Source organism: Tamandua tetradactyla, chromosome 13, assembly GCF_023851605.1.
Source record: "Tamandua tetradactyla isolate mTamTet1 chromosome 13, mTamTet1.pri, whole genome shotgun sequence".
Taxonomy (NCBI): Eukaryota; Metazoa; Chordata; class Mammalia; order Pilosa; family Myrmecophagidae; genus Tamandua; species Tamandua tetradactyla.
The window spans coordinates 63,263,442-63,284,007 of record NC_135339.1 but is presented as its reverse complement, the minus strand read 5'-3'; the positions used below and the strand labels follow the sequence as shown (position 1 = coordinate 63,284,007).

Below are 20,566 nucleotides of genomic sequence, written 5' to 3'. Positions count from 1 at the left end.
CTACCTTTAGTATTTCTTGCAGAGTCGGTCTCTTGGTCACAAATTCTCTCAATGACTTTTTTGCCTGAAAGTGTTTAATTTCGCCCTCATTTTTGAAGGACAATTTTGCTGATATAGAATTCTTGGTTCACAGTTTTTCTTTCTTAGTAACTTAAATATATCATGCCACAGTCTTCTTGCCTCCATGATTTCAGCTGAGAAATCTACACATAGTCTTATTCGGCTTCCCTTGTATGTGATGGATTGCTTTTCTCTTGCTGCTTTCAAGATTCTCTCTTTCTCTTTGACATCTGACATTCTAATTAGTAAGTGTCTTGGAGTATGTCTATTTGGATCTATTCTGTTTGGGTACACTGTACTTCTTGGATCTGTAATTTTAAGTCTTTCATAAGAGTTGGGAATTTTTCAGTGATAATTTCCTGCATTACTTTTCTCCTCCTTTTCCCTTCTCTTCTCCTTCTGGGGCACCCACAACACGTATATTCATGCGCTTCATGTTGTCATTCAATTCCCTGAGTCCCTGCTCATATTTTTCCATTCTTTTCCCCATATTTTCTTTTAGCTATTGGATTTCAGATGTCCTGTCCTCTAGTTCACTGATCCTATCTCCTGCCTCTTGAAATCTGACATGGTAGGTTTCCATTGTTTTTTTCATCTGTTCTGCTGTGCCTTTCATTCCAATCAGTTCTGTGATTTGTTTTTCAAACTTCTGATTTCTTCTTTTTTTCATCCCTTGCCTTCTTTATATCTTCCCTCAGTTCATTGGTTTGATTTTTGATGAGGTTTTCCATGTCTGTTCAAACATTCTGAATTAATTGTTTCAACTCCTGTATCTCATTTGAATTATTGATGTGTTCCTCTGACTGGGCCATATCTTCAATTTTCCTAGTATGATTTGTTATATTTTGCAGGCATCTAGGCATTTAATTACCTTAGTTTATTCTGGAGATTGTTTTCACTTTTTTTAACTTAGGGTTTTTTTTACTGGATGACTGTGTTGTGTATCTGTTCTTTGACATTCTGTTCAGCTTATTCTGGACCTCTAACTTAGATTTTGTTTCACAGATCAGAATTTTTGAGTCCTTGCTTTCTTCTTTCTTGTCCTGCCTGTATGGTGCCTTTTTTTCTCCCCCTTTAGTAGGGTTTACTTAGGTATTATAGACCCCAGCCAGATTTTCCCAGACCAAACTGGCCTGCTCTGAGGAGGAAAGAGTCACCTGTGTCAGTTTTCCCTGAGGGTGAGACTGAGCAGATTGAAAGACTTTCCTATAAAGCCTCTGGACTTGGCATTTTTCTGCCTACAGAAAAAAAAAAGCTGCAGGTCCCACCAATGTAAGGTGATGTGATACCTTTAACTTGAGCAGACTCCTCCTGCTGGGGGCTTAATTGAGATAGAGAAGAGGTTGTAGGCTGGCTTTAATTGCTTCACTTTTCCAGATCCTGGGGTCTGAATTCCTTGAGGGAGGGAATCCACCTGAGCTGGGCCCCACCCCTCTCCTGTGGAAGGCACAGTTTCCAGATAAACACTCAAACAAGCTTAATTCTTTCTGTGCCTGGGGGAGTTGGAGCCTGAGAAGCCTTGCAGCTGTATCCAAAGAACAGTCAAGTGGTAGAAACACAGCCACAAAAAAGAATGAAAAATCCTTTTCAGAGCAGGACCCTCTTTTCTCAGAGAAAATCTGAGATTTTCTCTCAATCTCAGATTGTTTGCCAATCAAGAGCTTAAGTTGGTATGTTGCTTTGTGTACCTTCAGGTTCCATGTTCCCCCTCCTTTCCTTCAGGGGCCAGACCCTTTCAAGTATTATGTGCTATCTGACCAAAAAAACCTCTGTTTCTTTTTTTCTTTTTTCTGTCAGCCCTGCCCCCTCTGGGCTGGGGCAAAACCCAGCAACCGTTGCTTTGACTTGAGGTTCAACTGAGCTGGGGGCCTATTTTTGGTAGTCAAAATTTGTTCATTAATTCCACAGTTGGAGCTTAGTTGCGTTCAGTCCCTGCTGCTAGTAAAGTCCCTTTCATTTCCCCTCTGGGAAGCAGCCTGTGGGGGGAGGGGTACTGGCCTCTGCGGCTTGGGGGATTCACAGTTCTGGGTGGGCTTGCAGCCGGTCCAGCTGGTCCAAACTGGGGTACGCTGTGTGTCCAGTCAATAACATGTCCCCAGTAGTTCTTCTGTACTGTTCTTGGCTATTTACTAGCTGCTCTGAAGGAGGAACTAGATCCCACTAAGCCTCCATCTTTTCCCCTTTCCTGCTTGTGTGTCCCTGAAACTTTATTTTGTCTCATTTCTTTCTTCCCCCTTTTGGTCAATCCCAAAATGCCGGGTCCCGGCTCATCCCAGGAGTTTGTCCCATGTGGGGGGTGGGGGGAGTGAGTTTACCTGCCAAGTTGGCTTAGAGAGAGAGACTACATCTGAGCAACAAAAGAGGTTCTCTGGGGGTGACTCTTGGGCATAATTATAAGTAGGCTTGGCTTCTCTGTTTTTTTTTTTTGTTTGTTTGTTTTTTTTTTTTTGCATGGGCAGGCACCAAGATTCAAAACTGGGTCTCCAGCATGGCAAGCGAGAACCCTGCCTTCTGAGCCACTGTGGGGCCACAGAGCTCCCCTTAGCTTCTCTTTTGCAGGAATAAGTTTTATAGGGGAAAACCCCAAGATCAAGGGCCCAGCCTATTGAATTGTTTGTCCCTACTGCTTGTGAGAATAACAGGAATTCCCCAGATGAGGAAGTTTAATATCTCCTCCTTTCTTCTTATTCCCTGAAGGGGACTTTACAATTGCTTTTTTTATTCTCTGCCCAAATGAGTCTGGGATATATTAGCACATCACACTAACCTGTAAAAACCAGCAAGATCTCACTCCCTATTCAAGATTCCATTCAATTATGGTATTCAAATAATCTTACAAGTTAAATTAGGTAATGTGCTACCAAGATATACATTTTGCACCAACTGAACATCTCTCCCTTTAGACTCACACAGAAGTTGAAATTTAAAAATATAGACCATATAATCCTTTATCTTGAATTCTGGTTTACCTTAGTCCTTTCCAGATCAGCTTTATTCATATCTTCTAAATGAATACGAATGACTTTTTCAACTTTTTAAACAGTTACTATCTGGGGTAATGCTAACTCTTCATAGCTTCAGAACTCTAACTCTGAGTCTGAGGTGTCGTACCCAAGTTCAAGGGAACGACCGGGTTATAACACAAATAGCTCAGTATCTCAGAATTTAGATATAACGGTTACAACTCTGGAATAGATATAACTGCTGTGAGAGCTTACAGTCTAGGAACCTTTATATTTGGCCCCAGCCTAATAACCCATCATCTTGACCTCAGTTCTCCCAGTTTGTATATTATAGTTAGTCTCTATAAGTGAGGCATGATAATATTTGTCTCCTTGTTTCTGACATTTCCTTCAACATACTCTCCTTAAGGTTCATTTACCTAGTTACATGCCTCACAACTTCATTCTTTCTCGTAGCCACTCAGTAGTCTACAGTAGTATACAGCACAGTTCCCCCTTCCCTTCCTTCCATCCATTACAAATGTGAACACTGCTGCCACTAAACACCAGTGCACAAATGCCCATTCATGTCCACACTCTCAGTTCCTTCAAGTATATACCTTGCAGTGGGCTTGCAGGGTCATATGGCAACCCCACCCCTAGTCTCCTGTGGATCCACCACACTGCCCTCCAGAGGGGCTGCACCTCTCTCCTTCTTTACCTGCAGTGAATAGGTACATCGTTTTCTCCATTTTCTCTCTAGCACTTTTTTCTCTCTGTTCATTTTTTTTTTAATTTCATTTTTTTTATTAATTAAAAAAAGAATTAACAAAACAATTAGAAATCATTCCAATCTACATGTACAATCAGTAATTCTTAATAACATCACATAGTTGCATATTCATCATTTCTTAGTACATTTGCATTGATTTAGAAAAAGAAATAAAAAGACAACAGAATAAGAATTAAAACAATAATAGAAAGAAAAAAAAAAACAAAAAACCTATACCTCACATGCAGCTTCATTCAGTGTTTTAACATAATTGCATTACAATTGGGTAGTATTGTGCTGTCCATTTCTGAGTTTTTATATCCAGTCCCGTTGTACAGTCTGTATCCCTTCAGCTCCAATTACCCGTTCTCTCTCTTTTTTTTTTTAATTAATGGAAAAAAAGAAATTAACCCAACATTTAGAGATCATACCATTCTACATATGCAATCAGTAATTCTTAACATCATCACATAGATGCATGATCATCATTTCTTAGTACATTTGCATTGGTTTAGAAGAACTAGCAACATAACCGAAAAAGATATAGAATGTTAATATAGAGAAAAAAATAAAAGTAATAATAGTAAAATCAAAACAAAACAAAACAAAACAAAACAAAAACCTATAGCTCAGATGCAGCTTCATTCAGTGTTTTGACCTGATTACTTTACAATTAGGTATTATTGTGCTGTCCATTTTTGAGTTTTTGTATCTAGTCCTGTTACACCGTCTGTATCCCTTCAACTCCAATTGGCCATTATCTTACCCTGTTTCTACCTCCTGCTGGACTCTGATATCAAGGACATATTCCAAATTTATTCTCGAATGTCTGTTCACATCAGTGGGACCATACAGTATTTGTCCTTTAGTTTTTGGCTAGACTCACTCAGCATAATGTTCTCTAGGTCCATCCATGTTATTACATGCTTCATAAGTTTATCCTGTCTTAAAGCTGCATAGTATTCCATCGTATGTATATACCACAGTTTATTTAGCCACTCTTCTGTTGATGGAGATTTCGGCTGTTTCCATCTCTTTGCAATTGTAAATAACGCTGCTATAAACATTGGTGTGCAAATGTCCGTTTGTGTCTTTGCCTTTAAGTCCTTTGAGTAGATACCTAGCAATGGTATTGCTGGGTCGTATGGCAATTCTATATTCAGCTTTTTGAGGAACCGCCAAACTGCCTTCCACAGTGGTTGCACCATTTGACATTCCCACCAACAGTGGATAAGTGTGCCTCTTTCTCCGCATCCTCTCCAGCACTTGTCATTTTCTGTTTTGTTGATAATGGCCATTCTGGTGGGTGTGAGATGATATCTCATTGTGGTTTTGATTTGCATTTCTCTAATGGCCAGGGACATTGAGCACCTCTTCATGTGCCTTTTGGCCATTTGTATTTCCTCTTCTGATAGGTGTCTGTTCAAGTCTTTTTCCCATTTTGTAATTGGGTTGGCTGTCTTTTTGTTGTTGAGATGAACAATCTCTTTATAAATTCTGGATACTAGACCTTTATCTGATATATCATTTCCAAATATTGTCTCCCATTGTGTAGGCTGTCTTTCTACTTTCTTGATGAAGTTCTTTGATGCACAATGTTCATTTTTTAAAATGCATTCTTTTTTTTTTGTTTGCTGTATGGCAGAGTCATTTACATTTTTTTTCCATGTGGATATCCCGTTTTTGCAGAATCATTTGTTGAATTTTTGTTTGCTTGTTTTTGTCGGTTTCTTTGTTTTTTTGGGAAGTGCATGGTCCAGGAATTGAACCCGGGTCTTCCACATGAAAGGTGAGCATTCTACCACTGAACCACCCATGCACACACTGTTCATTTTTAAAGAGTTTTATTTGCACATCATATAATCCAAGCTAAATAAATAGCTATGCCTTCACAACCTTAATCTATATGAAGACATTTCCTTTTCTTCTGCAAAGAATCCATACCCTTCCACCATATCCCCTGCTTGTCGACACTTAGTTTTGGCCTAATGCCTTTCTTACATTCAGTGGAAGTATATTACAGTGTTACTGTTGACCGTAGACCCTAGCTTGCATTGACTGTATTTTTTCTCGGTGTACCATCCCATTTTCAACACTTTTCAATGTTGACATTCATTTGTTCTCCCCTATGCAAAAACCTTTTTATATTTGTACATTTAATCATCATTGTCCACTCTAGACATTCCTAAGTTAAACTGTCTCAGTTTTTATCCTCTTTCTTTCGTTCTGCATCATATGTGCCTCCAGCCCTTCTCACTCAACCATACTCACATTCAGTGTACTTATTTTGTGCTACCATCAAATAGTATTGTGCTATCCATTTCTGAATTTTTACAATCAGTCTTGTAGCACATTCTGTATTCCTTCAGCACTAAATCCCAATCTCTACCCTCTATCTCCTAATAACCTGTATCCTTAACTTTATCTCCAAAGTTCACTCATTAACATTAGTTTATATTAGTGAGACCATACAATGTTTGTCCTTTTGTTTCTGGCTAATTTCACTCAGCACAATGTCCTCAAGATTTATCCATGTTTCTGTATGCTTCATTAATTTTATTCTCTGTTACAGTTGCTTAATATTCCATTGCATGTATATACCACAGCTTATTTAACTACTCGTCTGTTGATGGACATTTGGGCTATTTCCATTTCTTGGCAGTCGTAAATAATGCTGCTATAAACATCAGTGTGCAATTGTCCATTTGTGTCCTTGCCCTGATGGGATTGCTGGATTATATGGCAATTCTCTATTTAGCTTCCTGAGGAACCAAAACTTCCTTCCAGAGTGGTTGCACCATTTTACATTCCCACCAACAGTGGATAAATGTGGCTCTTTCTCCATATCCTTTCCAGCAGTTGTGGGTTTCTGTTTTTTTGTTTGTTTTTTGTAATGGCCATTCTAGTGGATGTGAGATGATATCTCATTGTGGTTGTTTCTTTTTTAAAAAAAAAAAAAACTTTTTTTATTGTATAGTATAACATATATACAAAGCAAAGAAATAAAAAAGCAATAGTTTTCAATGCACTCTTCAAAAATTGGTTACAGGATAGATTCCAGAGTTTGTCATGGGCTACCATATGATCCTCTCATATTTTTCCTTCTAGCTATTCCAGAATATAGTAGGCTAGAGGGCTTAAATACTTTTTTATCATCACAATCAATTTACTTTTCCTTCTTTTTTGTGAACAATAACATATATACAAAAAAACTATGAATTTCCAAGCATAGCACCACAGTTAGTTGTAGAACATATTTCAGACTTTGACATGGGTTACTATTTTAGGTTTTTACTTCTAGCTGCTCTAAAATACTGGAGACTAAATAAAAGAAATCTTTATTTAATGATTCAGCATTCATATTTATTTGTTAAGTCCTATTTTGTATGTATAATTCCACCGTCACCTTTGATCTTTCCATACCTCTCTTTGGGGTTGTTCGGGCTGTGACAATTCTAAATTTTTGATATTGGAAGGGTCTGTCACTAATATGGGGTAGGGAGATGGAACTATCTGATGTTCTGGAGACACTGGGCTAGGTTTCAGGACTTATCTGGACCAGGGACCCATCTGGAGGTTGTAGGTTTCTGAAAAGTTACTCTGGTGCCTAGAACTCTTATGGAATCTTATATATTGCCCAAGGTGTTCTTTAGGATTAGCTGGTATGGTCCTGGTTGGGGGTTGGCATGTTATGATAGGTAGCACGGTCTACCTATCGCTTGCATAAGAGCAACCTCCAGAGTAGTCTCTCGACTCTATTTGAACTCTCTCTGCCACTAATACTTTCTTAATTACACTTCTTTTCCCCCTGTTGGTCAGGATGTAATTGTTGATCCCACAGTGCCAGGTCTGGATTCATCCCTGGGAGTCCTCTGCCACGTCACCAGGGATACTTTCACCCCTGGATGTCATGTCCCATGTAGGGGGGAGGGCAATGATTGCACTTGCAGAGTTGGGCTTAAAGAGACTGAGACCATATTTGAGCAACAACGGAGGTCTTCCAGAAGTAACTCTTAGGCATGCCTATAGGTAGTCTGAGCTTCTATGCTACCTACACAAGCTTCACAAGAGTAAGCCTCATGATTGAGGGCATGGCCTATTGATTTGGGTATTCCTAAAATTTGACACAGTATCAGGAGATTCCCTGGTGGTAACTTTTAATAGTTCCATAGTTTTTCTCCCATCCCTCAGGGGACTTTGCCAATACTTTTTGATTATCTGCTTAATATACTCTAGGTTGTTTCCAGGCCTTACAATAATCTATACAGGATTAAAGGACCTCTTTCTTTTTTGTTAAAAATATTGAATTTATTCTTGCTATTAATTAGACAAATGCAAATTAAACCAATGATATTATCATTCCATACCTCTCAAACAGACAAAAATGTAAGTCTGATAATAGCAATTTTTCACAAAGATGTGCAGAAATGAGATCTCACACACTGCTGATGGAAAGTTAAATTGAGGACAATTTGCCAATCCACCCCTAGGTGTAATGTAGAAACTTGAGCATATATGCACAAGGATACCCTTTTAACATCACTTTTAATAGTGAAAAAATTGGAAATAATCTAAATATTCATCAATAGAATAATGGATAAATATGGCATACATGTCAATCCAATACTTCAAAGTATTAAAAATGAATAAATAAGCGCGGGCCATGGTGGCTCAGCAGGCAGAGTTCTCGCTTGCCATGCTGGAGACCTGGATTTGATTCTCGGTGCCTGCCCGTGAAAAAAAAAAAAGAATGAATAAAACCTACATACATGAATATGGATGGATTTTGACCATAATGTTGAGAGAAAATGGTAAATTACAGAAAGAAACATACATTATTTCTGTAAATTTAAAAGTATGAAGAACAATACTACGTGTTACTTATGGATGAATAAATATGCAGAATAAGACTGGGTATGAGTATAAGCAGGACATCTATAGTACCTGTAATACACTATTATTTAAAAAATAACTAAGAAAAATGACAGTATGTTCAAGTGCCACAATTCTGAATCATTTTATTTAATACTGTATTGTAACTGATATTTAGGTCATTTGTATAAATAAAGAAAAAAATGTCCAAAATTTAGAGCTGGCAGAGATCATGAATTTCAACCCAACTAATTTTACAGATAAATTCCAGAGAAGTCTAAAGACTTATCTAATGGCCTCATCTATTTAGGGATAGGCCTAGCACTGGTCTAGTGCTCATTACATTTCACTCTATCGTGGGATCAGAAACTCAAATCCTTCAGAGGCTAGGCTGGTAAAAGAGAGGAATTAAGCTGGCTGCCTGGAAATGAAAGCCAATGATGAATGCATGCCCAGTCAGAAAAGGATACAGCTACTGATCTCCAGCTAAAGGGACCTCTTTCTTAATCTGTGCTTCCTGTGTTTCAGTTGTTCAAATGAGCAATACAGATTTAGATTATGCACTACAGAAGATTTCAGTTCCAGATCAAATAAACCTTTCTCAAAGAGTATGTGAGGTTCTAAAATATAAACACTATCTTCCTTACCCCTGTGTTTGAATTACTTTAATCCCAACCTGTTCGGCTTTGTTCTTATCTCTAAATATCAGGTTATATATATAAAACAGCCTCTCAAAATCCAGAAATAATAATCACCACTCCAGACTTAATGTGTCTGCTCTAAAAGCTTACAATCTAGGCCCCTGTTTTCTTTTTTTTTTTTAATTTTTTTATATTAATTAAAAAAAATTACAAGAAAGAAACACAAACATTCTTAACATGTGCTCATTCCATTCTACATATATAATCAGTAATTCACAATATCATCACATAGTTGCGTATTCATCATCATGATCATTTCTTAGAACATTTGCATCAGTTCAGAAAAAGAAAGAGAAAGACAACAGAAAGGCCCCTGTTTTCTTATAAGCATTTTCTAAAGGTGACCATACCATTGTTTTTTTGTTACTGGCTTATTTTGTCTCACCAAATGTCCCACATGTTCATTCACATCGTTGCCTGCCTCACGACATTGCTCCTTTTTGTACAGCACAACCTTCGTTCACAAGTATACACCATCGTTCACCAATCTACTTCCCCGTCAGTGCATCCTTCAGCCACTTGCATTCATTGGGCATCATATAGAGGGCCCAAAGTTCACAGTCCATCAACATTCTCAATTTTAGATAATTTCGTAATTCCCAAGAGACAGAAAACCAGTAAACACACCCTCACCAAGTAGGAAATCTAAACCTCCTCTTAATTAACTCTTGTCCCTCACCCCATTATTTACCTCTGCTGTTGCTGTAGTAGTGCTGATGGTTTCATTTTGAACATAGCTCATAGCATGCAATAGCAGTTTTCACCCTGTACCCTGGACTTAAACACTCTTTATACAAGAATTATGTCTTTGAAGTAATTCTTACGAGAACTCATTCATATTTCTGGTGTGAGTCAATGGGACATGTAGGTCTATACAACCCCTTTCAATCTTGTTCATCTTCAATATGGTAATATTAATTCTATACCCACTAGAGAATCACCCTCACTCCTATCTATTTCCTTACATTGGAATTCAACCTCATTAGCTAACAATTCACCCATCTCTAGCTTCTATGTATCTTTAAGTCCCCTATATTCTGTGTTATAAGCTTCTGATTATACCTTTATTCTGGTCATAAAAGTAGAATCCTACAGTATCTGTCCTTTTGTGTCAGGCTAATTTCGCTCAGCATTGTCTTTAAGGCTCATCCATCTTGTCATGTGCTTCAGGATATCATTTTGTCTTACTGCTGCATAATATTCCATCGTATGTATAAACCACATTTTGTTGATCTACTCGTCTGTTGATGGACATTTGGTTTGTTTCCATCTTTTGATGATTGTGAATAATGCTGCTATGAACATTGGTGCGCAAATGTCTATTTGTGTCATTGCTTTCAGTTATTCTGGATATATACCAAGTAGTGCTATTGCTGGGTCATAGGGCAACTTACATTTAGTTTCCTAAGGAACTGCCAAACAGTCTTCCGTAGTGGCTATACTGTTATACATTCCCACCAGCAGTGCATAAGTGTTCCAGTTTCTCCACATTCTGTCCAACATTTATAGTTTGTTTAATAGCAGCCATTGTTATAGGTGTGAGGTGGTATCTCATTGTAGTCTTGATCTCCATTTCCCTTATAGCCAGTGAAAATGAGCATCTCTTCATGTGCTTTTGAGCCATCTGTATTTGCTCTTCAGAAAAATGCCTATTATATCTTTAGCCCATTTTACAATTGGATTGTTTGTTCTTTTGTTGTTGAGTTGTATGATTTCTTTGTATATATAGGAAATCAAACCTTTGTCTGATATGTGATTTCCACATATTTTCTCCCATTGAGTTGGCTACCTCTTCACCTTTTTGACAAAGTCTTTTGAGGTGCTGAAGCATTTGATTTTGAGGAGTTCCCATTTATCTATTTTTTTCTTCTGTTACTTGTGCTTTGGGTGTAATGTTTAGGAAGCTACCTCCTATTCCTAGGTCTTGAGGATGTTTCCCTATATTTTCTGCTAGAAGCTTTATGGTGCTAGTTCTTATATTTAGGTGTTTGATCCACTTTGAGTTCAGTTTTGTGTAGGGTGTAAGATAGGGTATTCTTTCATTCTCTTGGCTATTGATACCCAGTTCTTCCATGCCCAATTATTGAAAAAGCCTATTTGTCCCAGTTCAGAGGATTTAGGGGCCTTATCAAAAGTCAGTTGACCATAGATTTGGTGGTCTATTTCTGCACTCTGGATTCAATTCCACTGGTCAGTGCTTCTGTCCTTGTGCCAATACCATGCTGATTTTTTTGTTGTTGTTTTTAATACCATGCTGTTTTGAACATTGTGGTTTTATAATAGGTTTTAAAGTCAAGGAGCATGAATCCTCCCACTTTGTTCTTCTTTTTTAGGATGCTTTTAGCTATTCGGGGTCTCTTTCCCTTCCAGATGAATTTGGTAGTTAGCTTTTCCAAATCTTCAAAGTAGGTTGTTGGAATTTTGATTGGTACCTTCTTGACTCTGTAGATAAATTTGGGGAGAATTGACATCTTAACTATATTTAGCCTTCCTATCCATGAGCAAGGAATGTCTTTCCACCTATTTAGATCTCCTTTGATTTCTTTTAGCGATGTTTTGTAGTTTTCTGTGTACAAGTCCTTTACATCCCTAGTTAAGTTCATTCCTAAGTATTTGATTCTTTTAGGTGCTATTTTGAATAGAATTTTTTCCTTAACTGACTCCTCGGCTAGGTCATTGCTTGTGTATAGAAATGTTACTGATTTTTGCACATCAATTTTGTATCCTGGCACCTTGCTGAATTTGTTTATTAGCTCAAGTAACTTTGCTGTAGATTTCTCAGGATCTTCTAAATATAGTATCATATCATCTGCAAATAATGAGAATTTTACTTCTTCCTTCCCAATTTGGATGCCTTTTATTTCTTTGTCTTGCCTGATTGCTCTAGCTAGAACTTCTAGCACAATGTCGAATAATAGTGGTGACATTGGGCATCCTTGTCTTGTACCTGATCTTAGTGGGAAGGCTTTCAGTCTCTCTCCATTGACTACAATCTGGCTATCCATTTTTCATTTATTTCCTTTATCATATTGTGGTAGTTACCTTTGATTTCTATCTTTTGGAGTGTTTTTATCAGAAAAGGATGCTGAATTTTGTCAGATGTTTTTTCAGCATCAATCGAGATGCTCATGTGATTTTTCCCTTTTGATTTGTTAATGTGCTGTATTACATTAATTGATTTTCTTGTGTTGAACCATCCTTGTATTCCTGGTATAAACCCCACTTGGTTGTGGTGTATAATTCTTTTAATGTGCTATTGGATTCGATTTGCTAATATTTTGTTGAGAATTTTTGCATCTATGTTCATTAGGGAGATTGGCCTGTAGTTTCCTTTCTTATAGCATCTTTACCCAGTTTTGGTATTAAAATGAAATTAGCTTCATAAAATGAGTTAGGTAGAGTTCCTTTTTCCTCAATTTTTTTGAAAAGTTTGAGCAGGATTGGTGTTAGTTCTTTCTGGAATGTTTGATAAAACTCCCCTGTGGAGCCATCTGGCCCTGGGCTTTTCTTTGTAGGAAGATTTTTGATGACTGATTGAATCTCTTTACTTGTGATTGGTTTGTTGAGATCTTCTGTTTTTTTCCTGAGTCAGTATAGCTTGTTTGTGTGTGTGCTGGTTTGAAATGATGTATGTACCCTAGAAAAGCCAGGTTTTAATCCTAATCCCATTTTGTAAAGGCAGCTGTTTCTTCTATCTATTCAGTAGTGTATGCTTGAAACTATAATTAGATCATCTCCCGGAGATGTGATTTAATCATGAGTGGTTGTTAAAGTGGATTAAGTGGAGGTATGTCTCTGTCCATTTGGGTGGGTCTTGATTAATTTACTGGAATACTATAAAAGAGGAAACATTTTGGAGAAAACGGGAGATTCTGAGAGAGCAGAGAATGATATACCCCCGAGAAGCAGAGAGTCTACCAGCCAGTGACCTTTGGAGATGAAGAAGGAAAATGCCTCCTGGGGAGCTTTGTGAAACAGAAAGCCGGGAGAGAAAGCTAGTAGATGATGCTGTGTTCACCATGTCCCCTTCCAGCTGAGAGAGAGAAGCCCTGACTATATTCGCCATGTGCCTTCTCACTTGAGAGAGAACTTTATTGGCCTTCTTGAACCAAGGTATCTTTCCCTGGATGCTTTTGATTGGACATTTCTATAGACTTGTTTTAATTGGGACATTTTCTTGGCCTTTGAACTGTAAACTAGCAACTCATTAAATTCCCCTTTTAAAAGCCATTCCGTTTTGTTCTGGTTTGCTAGCTGCTGGAATGCAATATACCAGAAATGGAATGGCTTTTAAAAAGGGGAATTTAATGAGTTGCTAGTTTACAGTTCTAAGGCCTAGAAAATGTCCCGATTAAAACAAGTCTATAGAAATGTCCAATCAAAGGCATCTAGGGAAAGATACCTTGGTTCAAGAAGGCCGATGAAGTTCAGGGTTTCTCTCTCAAGTGAGAAGGCACGTGGCGAACACAGTCAGGGCTTCTCTCTCAGCTGGAAGGGCACATGGCGAACATGGCGTCATCTGCTAGATTTCTCTCCTGGCTTCCTGTTTCATGAAGCTCCCCGGGAGGCATCTTCCTTCTTCATCTCCAAAGATCGCTGGCTGAAGGACTCTCTGCTTCGTAGTGTCACTCTCTCTGAATCTCTCTGAATTGCTGAATGTTTCCTCTTTTATAAGACTTCAGAAACTAATCAAGACCCACTCAGATGGGTGGAGATATGTCATCCCCTAATCCAGTTTAACAACCGTTCTTAACTAAATCTCATCAACCAGGGAGATGATCCCATCACAGTCCCAAATACACAGCATTGAATAGAGACTATTCTACCTTTAAGAAATGGGATCCATATTAAAACATGGCTTTTCTTAGGGGGCATACTTCCCTTCAAACCAGCACACGTTTCTAGTATATTGCATTCTGGCAGCTAGCAAACTAGAACAGTGTGTCTCCAGGAATTTGTCCATTTCATCTAAGTTGTCTAGTTTGTTGGCATATAGTTGTTCATAGTTGTTCATTTCTTTTATTTCTTCAGGGTCTGTGGTAACGCACCCCTTCTCATTTCTGATTTTGTTTATTTGCATCCTCTCTCTCTCTTTTTCTTTGTCAGTCTTGCTAGTGGCCCATCAATTTTATTGATTTTCTCGGAGAACCAGCTTTAGGTTTTATTGATTTTTTTCTGTTGTTCTTTTGTTCTTCCATTCATTTGTCTCTATTTTAATCTTTGTTATTTCTCTTCTCCTATTTGCTTTGTGGTTAGCTTGCTGTTCTTTCTCAAGTACCTCCAGATTTGCTGTTAAGTCCTCGATTTTTGCTTTCTTATTTTTTAATATAGGCATTTAAGGCAATAAATTTCCCTCTCAGTACAGCCTTTGCCACATCCCATAAGTTCTGATAAGTTGTATTCTCATTTTCATTCATCTCCAGATAGCTACTGATTTCTCTAGCAATTTCTTCTTTGACCCACTGGTAATTTTAAGAGTGTGTTATTTAATCTCTGTATATTTGTGAATGTTCTCATTCTTTGGTGGTTATTGAGATCCAGCTTCATCCCAGTATGATCAAAGAAAGTGGTTTGAATAATTTCAGTATTTGTAAATTTATAAAGACCTGTTTTGTGCCCCAGCATGCGATCTATCCTGGAGAATGTTCCATGAGCACTAGAGAAGAATGTATAACCTTGTGCTTTGGGGTTCAATGACCTATATATGTCTGTTAAGTCTAATTCATTTACACAGTTATGTAACTTCTCTATTTCTTTGGTAATCTTCTTTCTGGTTATTCTGTCTGTAGAGGAGAGTGGTGTATTGAAGTCTTCTACTATTATTGTTGAAACATCTATCACTCCCTTCAGTTTTGCCAATGTCTGTCTTACGTACTTTGGAGCTCCTTGATTGGGAGCATAAACATTTATGATTGTTCTGTCTTCTTGGTGAATTGACCCTTTAATTAGTATATAGTGTCGTTCTTTGTCTCTTACGATGGCTTTACATTTAAAGTCTATTTTGTCTGATATTAGTATAGCTACTTCTGCTTTCCTTTGGTTTCTTGCATGGAACATCTTTTTCCATCCTTTCACTTTCAATCTATTTGTATCCTTGTATCTAAGATGAGTCTCTTGTAAGCAGCATATAGCTGGATTATGTTTCTTAATCCTTCTGCCAATTTGTATCTTATAATTGGTAAGTTTAGTTCATTAACATTCAAAGTTATTACTGAAAAGGCTTTTCTTGATTCCAGCATCTTATTTTTTTATCTTTTCAGATCTACATATTCTTTTCCCTCTTCCTCTTTGTATTCTTTAAATTACCCTTAGTGGTCCTCTTCAATTCTGTGCCTTCCTCCAGGCCTCCCTCACCTGTCTTTTTTTTTTTCAGCCGGCAGAACTCCTTTCAGTGTTTCTTGTAGGGTCGATTTCTTGTTGAGTAGTAGCCCTTTACTACTCTCTTTTTTTAGGACACCGATGATTTTGATATTTGCGTGCTTTGTTTTGTCTATCATTTCCCCGAGTTCCCATTCAGTTTTTTTCCATCTTTTTTGCCATTTGCTGTTTTGAGTCTTCGAAGCCAATTATCCTGTCCTTTATATCACTTATTCTTTCTTCTGTCTCATCAAATCTGGTCTTGTGTGCCTCTAATATGCTTTTATTTGGTCAGCAGAGTCTTTAATCTCTGTGATTTCCACTATTTTTCTATTTATTCTTTCTAATTCCTCTTTGTGCTCTTCTACTATCTTCTTGATCTCCTTTATGTCATTTGCTATCCCACTTATTTTATTAAGTAGAATTGTATGAACATCTTTGATTAGTTCCAATGTCTGTGTCTCCTCTGGTGTTTTAATTTGGTTTTAGGCAGGGCTATATCTGTCTGCATTGAGATATGCTTAGTGATCTTTTGCTGTCTTTGTCTTAGATTGATTTACTTTGGGAGTTGATTTCTTTCTGTAGTCTAAGGCCTTATGTTTGCGGATGGTTGTACAGCAGGGAGCAGGGCATGGGGTGGGGTACTCAGTACGGAGATTTGTTTCAGGGCAGGTATGGGCGCAGATTGGGGATGTTACGCTGGTGCTTGTGAATGTGGGCGCCCAGTGGCCAGGGAGGATGTAGCTGTGTGGGTGCACCGGTCTGGGGATGTAACTCTGTTGTGCACTGGTCTAAGGCCTGGGACCCTTTGTGTGCATGTGTAGAGCTGTGACAGTAGGTCAGTGTTATGTCTTCGTGGATTGGGGGCAGATGTGGCTCAGCTGCACAGGTTGGCACTTTCTCAGAGCAGGGAAATGAGGCTGAGGACTGTGCGCATGTACGGTTCTAGGACTGCTGTAAAGTAAAGTTCCCAGAGCTGAAGGAGGTGATTGGGGGCCCCTGCGCATGTGTGGGCCCAGTGCCATAAATGGATGGACTGAGCTCAGGGAGAGCGGGGTGAGGCTGTGTGACACTATAGGCAGGGGGTGGAGGTAGCCTAGGTATGCAGGTTAGTGCCCGCACCCTTATGCACTGGCAATACCCTGCCAGGAACAGGGAGGGGGAGGTGGTGCTCAGGATGGGTGCAGGAGAGGTGGGTTGGACTGCACTTGGGGTATGGGTGTGGGACAGGTACATGCATTGGGGGCTGGTGCGGTGGGTGCACCTGGAGTGCAGGGAATGGAAGCGGGTGACGGGGGTTCAGGTGCATGGGGTATGGGGTGAGTCGCTGGTCACAGGGCTGTGCCAGTGAGGGTAGCACGCCCAAGGAGTGCAGCCTGGCTTACTTCCCAGGCCCATGTTCCTATTTGTGCTCTCCTGTGGGCTCCACAGCCCCGTGCCTCCACGCCAGGCTCCAGCCCTTGGCCTCTCAGTTCCTCAGCCTCCATAACCAGGGCTGCTGCATGTGGTGCAGAAGGCTCTCACAGGTCAGCCATACTCCCAAATTGCTGCCTCAGTTGTCCTCCTGTCCCTTCTTCAACCTTTCCATGGAGTAGGTCTCATCTTGATCTACTCTAGTCTGCTATCTTATGGTTTGCTTGTTTTTTTTTTTTGCATGGGCAGGTGCTGGAAATCGAACCCAGGTCTCCAGCATGGCAGGCGAGATCTCTGCCTGCTGCGCCACGGGTCCTGCCCTGTGTTTGCTTTTAATAGAGTTTTTTTTTTACCTGCTACTCATGCTTTAATGATGATGTTTCTCTCAGTGCATCTTCCAAATTGAAATCATCATTGAAGTCACTGAGTCCTCTCTGGGCCAGGGTGGCCAAGGTGAAAGCCAGAGGAGCACGGAATGCCTGGCCACCAAGGTGGGAGCAGTGGAGTAGCCCCGGGCAAGCACCATTAGTGCAAGAGGACCTGGGGGGGAGGCTGAGGTGGGGGTGGGGCAGGGCCCTCATTGTGGTTTTGATTTGCATTTCCCTAATAACCAGTGAAGTTGAGCATATTTTCATGCCCCTTTTAGCCATTTGTAGTTCCTCATCTCAAAAGTATTTTTTCATGTCTTTTGTCCATTTTTTCCTTTTTAAAAAATATTTTTATTGATAAACCAACATACAAACACAAACATTCTTAACATACAAACATTCCATACATGGTGTACAATTAGTGACTCACAATAGCATCACATTGTTGTGTATTCATTACCATGATAATTTTTTAGAATATTTGTGTCCCTCCAGAAAAAGAAATAAAAGAAAAGGGAAAAAACTCATAGTATATCCTTTTCTCCTCACTATCATTGACCCCTAGTATTTCCATCTAACCAATTTATTTTAATCTTTGTTTCCCTATTATTTGTTTGTGTTTTTTTTAATCCATATTGCTTACTCATCTGTCCATACTCTAGATAAAGGAAATATAAGACACAAGGTTTTCACAGTCACATTGTAAAAGCTATATCATTGTACAATTATCTTCAAGAAACAAGGCTATTAGAACACAGCTCTACAGTTTCAGGTACTTTCCTTTAGACACTCAAATACTCCAGAAACTGAAAAGGGATATCTATATAATGCATAAAAATAACCTCTTGACTCGGTTTGAAATCTCTCAGCCACTGTCACTTTATTTTTTCTCATTTCTCTCTTCCCCCTCTTTTTTTTTTTTTTTTTTTTTTTTTTTAAAGAAGGAGGAAGGGAAGGAAAGACAGAGAGAAGGAAGGAAGGATGGAAGGAAGGAAGGGAGGAAGAAAGGGAAACATCTTTAAACATTTTCTTGTATTTTGTTTGTTTGTTACATGGGCTGGGGCCGGGAATCGAACCGAGGTCCTCCGGCATAGCAGGCAAGCACTTTGCTGAGCCACCGCGGCCCGCCCCACTCTCTTCCCCCTCTTGGTCAAGAAGCTTTTCTCAATTCCTTGATGCTGGGTCCTACCTGGCCCCGGGATTTCTGTCCCACGTTGCCAGGGAGTCATGTCCTATATAGGTGGGAGGGAGTCTTTTGCCTGTTTTTAAATTGGGCTGTTTATCTTTTTATTGTTGAGTTGTAGAATCTCTATATATAATCTTAATATTAAACCCTTATCTGATATGTGGTTTCCAAATATTGTCTCCCATTGCATAGGGTGCCTTTTTACTTTCCTGAAGTCTCATGTCACTTGTATATCTTTCATGTGATACAAATATCAGCATTATATAGTTTCATAAGTGTGTCTGTATATAGAAATAAATGGTTTTGCTTTGTTTTAGGCTCCTGTTGTGTATTTGTTCTGCCACTTGCTTTTTTCTACTCATGTAGTCTTTTCATGTCAGAACACATGGCTCTACTGCATTTTTTCTAACTGCTGCATTCTAGTTCAGAGTACTATGGATGCACTGTGGTTTATTTAACCATTCTTCTATTGATAGACCCTTAGTTTGTTTCCAGTGTTTTGCTATTATAAACAGTGCTTCAGGAAACATCAGTGTATTTGCCTATTTGTGCATGTGGGCAAATATCTTTCTGGAAAAAATACTTAGAAAGGATTTGCTGAATTGAGGAGTAAGTGCATTAAAGTTTTTAAGTTCTACCAGATTGCCCTCTAATTAGACTATATCAGACTATAAATCTACAAAGAGGGTATACAAGTACCTATTTCCTCTTATACATACTTTTTAGTACCTGGTAATGTCAGTTTTTAGATTTTTGCCCATTCTGATGGGTAAAAAGTTATATCTAATTTTGGAAAGTGAGTATAGAATAGTGATTAAGAACTGGACTCGGGAGCCCAACTACTTGAGGTCAGATCATGAGTCCCCTGTCTCCTATACTAGCTGTGTGTCCTTGGTGAGTTACTTAACCTCTGATCCTCAGTTTCTTCATATGTAAATGGGAGGTAATACTGGTAGTTATACCTTGTAGTGACTTGGAGAAAACCTTTTTATTATGGAAAATTTCAAAAATATACAAAAGTAGACAGAGTAATTATCAACTCTTGGCTGATCTTGTTTCATTGATGCCACCCTGCCCCCTCTTTCCCTTCCCACATTCGTTTGAGGCTAATGGCAGAGGTCATATAGTTTTATGCATAAATATTTCAACAATCTAAAAGACAGTGATTCTTTAAAAACTATAATAGCAATCCATTATCACACCTAGGGAATAACTTAACAGTAATTCCTTAATGTTATCAAAGACGTAGGAATGTTTTGAAAGTTAAATGAACTAATCTATATAAAGTACTTAAAACAGCACCTGACATATAGTAAATGCTATAAAATATTTGTAATTATTTTTCTTACTTACAATTCTTTGATTGCTGGAGAGGTTTAACGTTATTTCATGTTTTGGGGTGCCATGTATACATTTTTCTATGATTCAAATGTTTTGCTCATTTATTTACTTTTTTCCCTGTGATTGCAAGATTTCTTTATGTGTGCTGAGTATTAAATTTTTGACTATTTTAAATATGTGGCAATTCCTTTCAGTCTGTCATTTTTAACTTTATATCTTCTGTTGTGTAGAAGTGTTTGTTGTTTGAAATTTAGTTGGTCAGTCTTTACCTTTATGGCTTCAGAATTTTGTGTCTGTCTTAAGAATGGCTTTCCTAAAAAAAAAAAAAAAAAAAAATGGCTTTCCTACTCTGAGGTTATACACTGTTTTCCTACTTGTAAAACTTTCATGATTTTTCATGTACTTTAAAAAATATTTCTCTTTTTTACTTTGTTTTTATATTTCTGCTATGAAGTAGAGTGCTAGTTTTATTTTTTTCCCAAATGCATATCCAGTGGTCTCTACAACATTTATTGATTAGTTCATTCTTTATCCACTACCTTAAAGGTCATTCT

The 20,566-nt window shown here is 38.5% G+C and overlaps 1 protein-coding gene across 5 annotated transcripts in view; it reads left to right on the top strand.

Annotated features, from left to right (window-relative positions):
- Positions 1-20,566, top strand: part of FBXW4 (F-box and WD repeat domain containing 4) — a 173,053-nt gene that overhangs the window by 102,294 nt on the left and 50,193 nt on the right. The gene's annotated exons all lie outside the window — the stretch shown is intronic.